This window comes from Hipposideros armiger, unplaced genomic scaffold (genome assembly GCF_001890085.2).
Source record: "Hipposideros armiger isolate ML-2016 unplaced genomic scaffold, ASM189008v1 scaffold_120, whole genome shotgun sequence".
NCBI classification, from domain to species: domain Eukaryota; kingdom Metazoa; phylum Chordata; class Mammalia; order Chiroptera; family Hipposideridae; genus Hipposideros; species Hipposideros armiger.
This window is the reverse complement of record NW_017731470.1, coordinates 3,234,677-3,243,130: the sequence shown is the minus strand read 5'-3', so window position 1 is coordinate 3,243,130 and position 8,454 is coordinate 3,234,677.

The window sequence follows — 8,454 nt, the reverse complement described above, 5'->3', positions numbered from 1 at the left end:
CCGCTGCTGTTGGCGCGCTTGTTTTTGCGGCCGCCTTTACTGTTTTTGGGGTTGGGCATCTCGGGAGCGTCCAGGTGTCCGGCGTCAGGGAAGGAGGATTCCCCGCGGCGCGGCCGCTCCGGGCACCCGGCTCCGGTACGGGGAGAGTGGAGGGAGCGGGCCGGCGGCTCCTTCGGCGCCCGTCTAGCCGCGCGGCCCGCGCCGCGCCATCCCGGCCGCCGCGCCCTACCCGGCTTCCTGGAGCCGGCGCGCGGCCACCCGAGGCTCGCAGCCGCGCGGGCGCCGCGGGCTCGGGGCGCGAGCGAGACGCTCCCGAGCAGGAGGGAAAAGGCGGGTCTCCCGCTTGTTTTGATTCGGCTTTGCTGACACGCTCTGGCCCCGCCCCCGCCCGTGACGACACTGGGGATTCGGCCTGGCCGCGCCCACCAGGTGACCTCACAGCGGACTGGCCCTCCCGCGTGACGTCACGCCCCGCGCTGAGTCGTCCACCTTCGAGTGACGTCATCCGGGCGCCCTCATCTCAGGCCCCGGGAGCTCCCGGTGGTCTGCGAACCGTCCTTCCTGGAAAGGCCCCGAACGCCAATCCGATGGCATCTGAAGTTATTCAGCGGCCTCCTGACCGGCATGTAGTTGAGGCTTAACACAACGTGGTCCGGAAAAATAGGGAGGTGAGTAGAACAGGAATGTAAAACAAAGGATTTCAAATTTCGGATTAATAATCCATGAAAAAGCTTTGCCATTCAGGAACAGTCCTAGAGTCAATAATTACAGAAGGTTGAATTCCTAGATAATGGAAGCGAACTACAGCCCTGAATGGGAAGCCGGCACAGTCTTGTGGGGACAGTTCCTTCCAACAGGACCCACCATCCAGGGATGTAACTAAATGTTGCCTGTGACCAAGAAGCCGTCCCTGCCTGGGAGGAAACCAGCAATCCCTGTGGATAGGACTGAGTTGTCCTGAAAAATAGATGGCCACTTGTGACTCAGCAAAGATTAGAAGGTGACACCTGTGATGGGAGGCAGCGACCTAAGGGCAGGAGACCCGTGGGAAGAGTTTCACATGGTCCTTCTCTGCAACTCTTTTCTGCCTTGTCGCACATCAGCTTCTTCCCATCCCTCCAGTCTCAGCTGAAACACATCACTTCAGGATGATATAACTGAGGCACCTTCCCAGAAGAGCTATCGGAAGTATCACCCTGTTTATTTTAACGCCTATCCATCTCTAATTATTTTGTCAATGTGTATGTTTACTTGTTTTCTGTCTGTTTCCTTCTCACTCAAGTGAGAACTCCTTAGGATCGATTTTGTTTTTTCTGTCTTGGGCACCTCAGGGAACAGCTAGCATCTATTTGTTGAATGTATAAATTCTTTTCCCATGAACTGTGAAGGAAAAGCTATGTTAGCTGACAGTTTACAGTTTTCCCCTCCTATAGTGTGATCTGCTTTAATTAATCCAGCTCTTCAGTAAGACTCTGTGGCTGTGTTACCGAGCATATACAGAGAAAAGCACCAGCCACGTGCTCACCTAAGGAGGGGATTCTAATTGGGAGCTCTAGGCATTCATTGCAGAGCCTGGAGCTGCAAGGAGGAGGGCTAGATACTCGGGAGCAATTGCTGGTTGGACTTTTCAGTAGGAAAAGGATGAACCTTTTAATTCCCTAATTTTTATTAGAGGAAAATGACTTTAGAGGGCCATATTCATAGTTTAATAGATAGATAGCTATTTCGTGCCTATATTTTTAAGTCTATTTCTCCCCTACCCTGACATCCTCTAAGCACTAAAAGAGCCAGGATTGTGTCTTTCTAACCACAGATTCTAGAATAAAGCCTGACCCACAATAAGTGTTCAATAAAATATTGTTGAATGGAGGATGCTTAAAGCACTGTCTTATGGCCATATTTTTCTGAACCTTAAGGTCTCAGCTAAATCAGCAATTCTCCAGGAAGTCTTCTCTGACAACCCAAAGCTAGATTCGTCTGCATTTTGCTCCCTATACCTTCCCCACCACACCAGCTTACACACAAATAGATACTGAAATTGACTATTTACTTGTCTCTTGTCTGGGCTCCCACTAGACTATAAGTTCTGTGATGGCAGAAACTATCTTAGTCGTCATTGTATCCTTGGTGCCTAGCACAGTGCATGGGACACAGCAGGTGTTTAATAAATGCATGACAAATATATGAATAAATGAATGGAAAAATGCTTTGAAGGTAGATGCAGCAAGATTTGGTGACCACTTGGCCATGAGAGATGAAGGAGAAAGTGACATCAAGAAATTCTGAAAACTGGAGGAAATGATGATGGTTGTTAATTAAATGGAAGTTTCAGAGGGAAGACAGTTGAGCTGCGGACAAAGATAATGAGTTAAAGTGGCCCGTTCAGATTTAGCCTAATTTCATTACTGATATCTATCCCTCACTAGAGGTGGCTGAGAAATCTCAAAATGTTTTCACTTTGGCCTTTCTTTTTTCTTTTCCTTTGTTTCGTTTTAAATGGTGAGGATGAAGTAGCTTAGGTTAGAGTACAAGAAAACTGAGATAATTATTTTCTTGAATAACAACATTGCTGTCATGCCATATTGGATCAGAGTAATTGTGCATGTACCCTGCAGACAGACATTCACACCAGCTGCCTACCACCTCTACATAACTGAGATTTAAGAATTGGAAACTTTCCCACAAAAATATCATAATTGGCTCAAAGCACACAGACAGACAGACCGTTGCTGTTCTTGTTCATTGTGTGAGCCACCTACTTCTCATTCAAACTGAAACAAAGTGAAAAAGAGGAAGGAAAAGCTGGGCCACCTCTTCCATGCTCGACTTGCTGATGATCTGTTTTTAGCCTTAGTCAAAAGTCCTGATTTATTGCTACAAAAAAAGAAAATGTATTAAAATCAAGATGTTAGATGTTAAAGGATTTCACTTCCTCGTTCCATACACGTGGAATTTCACAGGAATCTGCTGTTCTGACCCTTTTATCTTTCCTTTTTTTCCCACGATTTTGAAGGGGGGGGGATGACAGAGAGAGAGAGAGAGAACACCTACCTAAAGAGAAAAGATGGCAAATGGTGACAGAAATCCCTCCCCTCAAATGCTTCCAGAAGGAAATATAATGAGCTCTAGGAATCCCAGGAAGCCACTGTGCTCTGATGTTCCACACTTGGCTTCTCTTTCTGTAATTTCCCTGATCAACTCATGTGCTATGAAATAAACTTCAAAAAAATTGCACCTCTACCCAAGGTGTCCTTCCCCCAAACTTCATCACCCACTCTATCACCCGGGTCTTGGCAAAATTAAACAAAACAGCAACAAAGCCAGATCATCAAAGGTAAAAAACGTACCCTTGAGGAAAGGAACAAGCTAATCATCGGGCTGGATGGGAATAAGTGGTCATTGTTTCAATGTTCTTGCTATGTGTTTTGTTTTGTTTTGTTGTTGTTTTCGTGTTTTGTTTTGTTTTGCTTCACATTTGTGCCTGTCTTCTGAACTCTTGGGGTCAACTCTTCGGGGCTAGAGTTAGCCTGATCTGCTACAGTCACTGCAAGTAAATATAGCTTGAACCATGTGTGTTATCTCTATGCACCATGTGCTGCTTCTGGACGTAGCCTCGCCTATGCCTACAGGCTTATTTGACTAATAATAATTGTGATTCTAAAGAACTTTGACAAAAATGGAATACTAATGCAAATAATAATATGGATTATTAAATATCATACATCTGCTCTCCTTTTAGACTATTCCCAAGTATCAATATTTTTCTCAAATGTGTACCTCAGAATCTCATTTCAGGCCTTTAGTTTGACTCTTACATTATTTCTATAATCCATGAAAGCATCATATAAAAGGTCAGAATTCCTTTCTTGGCGAACCCTGAACTTGCTACACCCTCCAGTCCCTGTGCCTTCTTTGCTTGTCCTGTTGTTCCACCCAGCAGCAGCACTGTCCTAGGCCCCAATAAGCTAAACAAGATGCTCCTTTTAAGAGCTAGTCAAGTATCATTTTTCCCTAGATAGAGATCCCTGAATTCATACTATTCAGCATTCTCTCTGTTTCACTTCACACCTCCGTGTGCTCACCACCTGGCTACATCAATGTTTTCCAAACTCTGGGTCATATATATTCTCTTGGCAGGTTGTGAAATCAATTCTGAGGGTTTCTATCAGCATTTTTTAGAAAATATCAGAATGCATTGCATAAAGAAATTAAGTATTGTTTTGTATAGCATACATATTATTTTGTAAAATTTAATTTATACTATATATGTGTATATAAATATATATATATATATATATATATATATATAGAGAGAGAGAGAGAGAGAGAGAGAGAGAGAGAGAGAAAGGAAGAGAGAGAATGTGCAAAGTTCATTTCTTATGGGTGCAAGTCAAAAAAAGAAACAAAATCTGAAAGCCACTTGCTATCCCATGACATGTAGTATTTGATTTATATAGGCTGTCTTTCTATGGTCTTCTTACCTCAGAGGGAGCATTTTATCTCTCCAAGTACATTTTTAAGTTCTCCGAAGACAGGCATCCTATCTTTCACCTTTTATATTTCTTCCAGTGACCTTACTACCATCAAGAGTGCTTTGCTTGCAAGTTCCATGCATATGCAAAACCAAACCAAACTCAAAAACCTGAAATTCTAATGGGATAGGGGGCAACGCAAAAACAAACACATATGAAACAAAAATTAATCAACCACTAACCCGAAAATAAAGAAAACAATAAAGGTAGGTCATATTTTGTTTTGTTTTGTTACCTTTTGTTTTAGAGGTGGAGTGGTGCCCTCAGATCCTCAGAAGATAGATGGGTTAGAGGAGGCTAGAATGTCAAAGAAGGCTTCATGGGGAGGCGTAGAGACTGGTGTTTGTTGGGTAGAGTTGGAAAACAGTCAGATCATGATGGGCCCAAAGCAGCAGCAAACACACAGCTAGTGACAGTTCAGAACTTGAAAACTGGTAAGGAAGAACTAAGAACTCACCCTCCCTCTCTCCCTTCCTTGCTTTCTTTTTCCCAATATATTTACTTACTGTGCTATGTATTTTTTTATTATTATGTTTATTTACTATGTTTACTCTATCTTGCCTTACTAGAATGTAGGTTTCAAGAGGATGAGGATTTCTCTGTTGAATGCTCAGAGTCTACAACAGTGCCTGGCATACAGGAAGTGTTCAATAGATATTTGTGGAATAGAAGAACATATAGGAGAACACCTAAAAGCAATAATCTAAACTAGACCTCAAAGAAAAAAAATAGGAGCCTCTAAAACCACATCACTATGTTCTTGATAGATATAACATCCTTCCCCTGTAGCTAGCATTACATTTAAACCCAAAGGGGTGGTTCAGTTCAAAGGCTAGTTTGGTATAACGAGGTGGCCATAGGACAGCAAATCTTCAGCAATTGCACTGGCCATGCAATTATCCATTCCTACAACTTGTATTTCTGGTATCTCCTCTTGAACTGGCACTGAAAATTCAAAGGTTTTTATCACCTAGATTTCATCTTCAATAACCTCTGTGTTTCTTCCTGATTAAATCAGTATTTTTCTACACTGTCATTCTAAGGCACGATTTAACCACAGCGCTTTCTTTACACTTCCTTCAGCTATCTGCAAGGTTTGATTTAGATAGCACGCTATTGGCCTACTCTAAACATCTCTCTTAATATTGCACTAGTTATCTATTGCTGCCTAACAAATGACATCACAATTGAGTGGCTCAGAACAAACACGTATTATCTCTCACTTCAGTGTCAGGAATTTGGGCACGGTCTAGCTGGGTCCTCAGGCTCGGGATCTCTCACATGGCTGCCATCAAGGTGTCAGGAAGGCTGCAGTCATGTTATGTCAAAGCTCCCCTGGGGGAGGATCCGTTTCCAAACTCACTCCTGAGGTTGTTGGCAGGATTCAGTTCCTAAGGGCTGCTGGCTTCACCAGGGTGAGCAAGTGAGAGAGAGCAGAAGAGGGTAAGCCGGGCAGAAACCAGTCTTTTTTGTAACCTAATCTCAGAAGTAACATCATCACTTTGCTGCACTCTATTCCTTAGAAGCAAGTCACTAGGTTCAGCCCACAATTAAGGGGAGAGGATTATGCACGGGCATGAATACCAGGGAATGAGGGTCATTGGAAAACCATCTTAGAAGTTGCCTTCCTACAAGTATGTTAATATATTGCTTGCAATCCAAATTCTAATTCCTAAGGGCTTCAAGTTTATAAAACAGGAAGGGTGGATTGTAGTAATGGTTTCACAGTGTGTACATATATCAAGACATCCATCTTTGTACACCATAAATATATACAATTTTTATTTGTCAAGACAAGAAGAGTGAGAAAAGATATGAATTTATTCTGGTTCTTCCTTTCTAACTTACTGTTTTAACTAATCAATTTTTGATGATCTTGGACAATCAAATTTCATAAATTTAAAAAAATTTTGCAAAATGACCTTTATAAAAAGCTGTTTCAAAAACCTGAACGCCGCTTGCTATACCATGCCATGAAGTATTTGATTTCTATAGGTTTGGCTTTCTCTAAGAACTCTCTCACTGGCTTGCAGATGGCTGCCTTCTTGCTGTGTCCTCATGGTCTGTGTTGTCTGTGTCCTAATATCTTCTTATAAGAACACCAGTCATAGAGCACACCTAATGACCCTATTTTAACTTAATCTAAGTACAGTCACATTCTGTGGTACTAGGGGTTAGGACTTCAACATATGAATTTGGAGGGAATACAGTTCAGCTCGTAACAATGATTAATATATGTTCATTTTAGAAATTATAAATACTGTTTCAGTCCTCTGTATTCAAGACACTATGGATGTTTGGAACAAACACAATAGTATAGCACATTATTGGAACTGAGGGCCTGCTTCAAGGACACCTATTTTTTTAAGTGCTAAGGTTACTGCTGTGCCTTTTTCTGGAGTTAATTTTGATTGATCTTGAATAGAATTCTCTTTTAGGATTCTTCCTCCTGCATAATTTCTACCAAGAATGTACCAAGGAACAGTAGTTACATAAGACATGCCTCTATTTCTGTGATTAAATAAGTCTAGGAAACACTGTATTTTTTATGAGTCATAATATACATTACTACAGTAAAGACCAAAAGAACCCCAACAGTAAAGAAGTCTGCTTACTCTCAACTTAGAATTTGCCAAGTTTATACAACCTATGAATCCCTTTACATGTAATACCCATAAATATCCTGTAAAACTAGAGTTCTGCTAAATCCTTTTTTTGGGAAATAGTGCCTTAGTATACAAAATGCCTACTTCTACCATTAGCATTCAAGTGAGTTGATGCAATGGTGAAAATTCAAGTGGAAAGGCAAACACTGGATCTCTCTTGTAAACAACCAGTTGTTTAGAAGACATCTTGGGAAATATCTTTAAAACTCTATAAACTCCAACTGTTATAATGATATAAATGCATTAAGTACTAATTCTAAATAACATAAAACTGTTGAACATTCACAATATTGCTTCCAATTTCAGAAACATCAATTACGGTATCATTGTTCTATTGAAGAACAAAATTAGTGTCCACAACCTAGCGAGAACTATGTTTTTTAAATGGAAAGACGTCTTTACCAATATTATAACCTGAAGCAACTTCCAAGTCTTGTTCAGAACTTTTGATATAACATATACTATAGAAACTAGAAGTACATTGCCTTGTATCCTTTGAATATGGTACGATTATTTTCTTTACCATCACATATCAGTTTTACCCTTACTCCAGTAATAAGAGCTATTATGTCTGTTTCTGGAGTTAATTTTGATTGATCCTGAATAGAATCTCAAGATTTCCTTTCCTTTGGCAAAATATTAATTCTGAGTCCTTGAATGCAAATATAGTACTGCAGGGGTTCAAGATGGGCACAAATTTGCTCCTCTGTTCTTCAAGAGGTAGAGTCTATTTCCCCTCCCCTTGAACCTGATCCGGCCTTGTGATTTGCTTTGACCAATTGGAAATGCAGCACAACTGATGTTGCTCCAATTCCCATCCTAGCTTTTGCTCTTACTTCCTAAAGCCGGCCACCATGCTGTGAAGGAACTTGAACTAGACTATGGAATGATGAGAGGCCATGTGGAGAAGGTGACAAAGACTCTCTGTTAGATCAAATTTAATTCACTTCTATGAATCCTCTTTTTGATGAGGCCCTAACCTTTGGCTCTGTTCTTGGCCTGCTTAGTCTAGTTTTAGCAAGAATCCTGCTAAGCCAGTTTATGGAAAATATCCCACTTTTAGCATCAGATCACCCTTGATATCTTATCACTATGGTCTGCCTTCAGCAAGAATCTTGTCAAGTCAGTTTAACCAAAATCTCCCTAACCTTGATGTTTCCTTGTAGTAATTTTCCATCCACTCACCCCCACCCTGCTCCTTGGCTATAAATTCCCACTCTACTTTGTATTTGGAGTTGAGCCTGATCTTTCTCCCC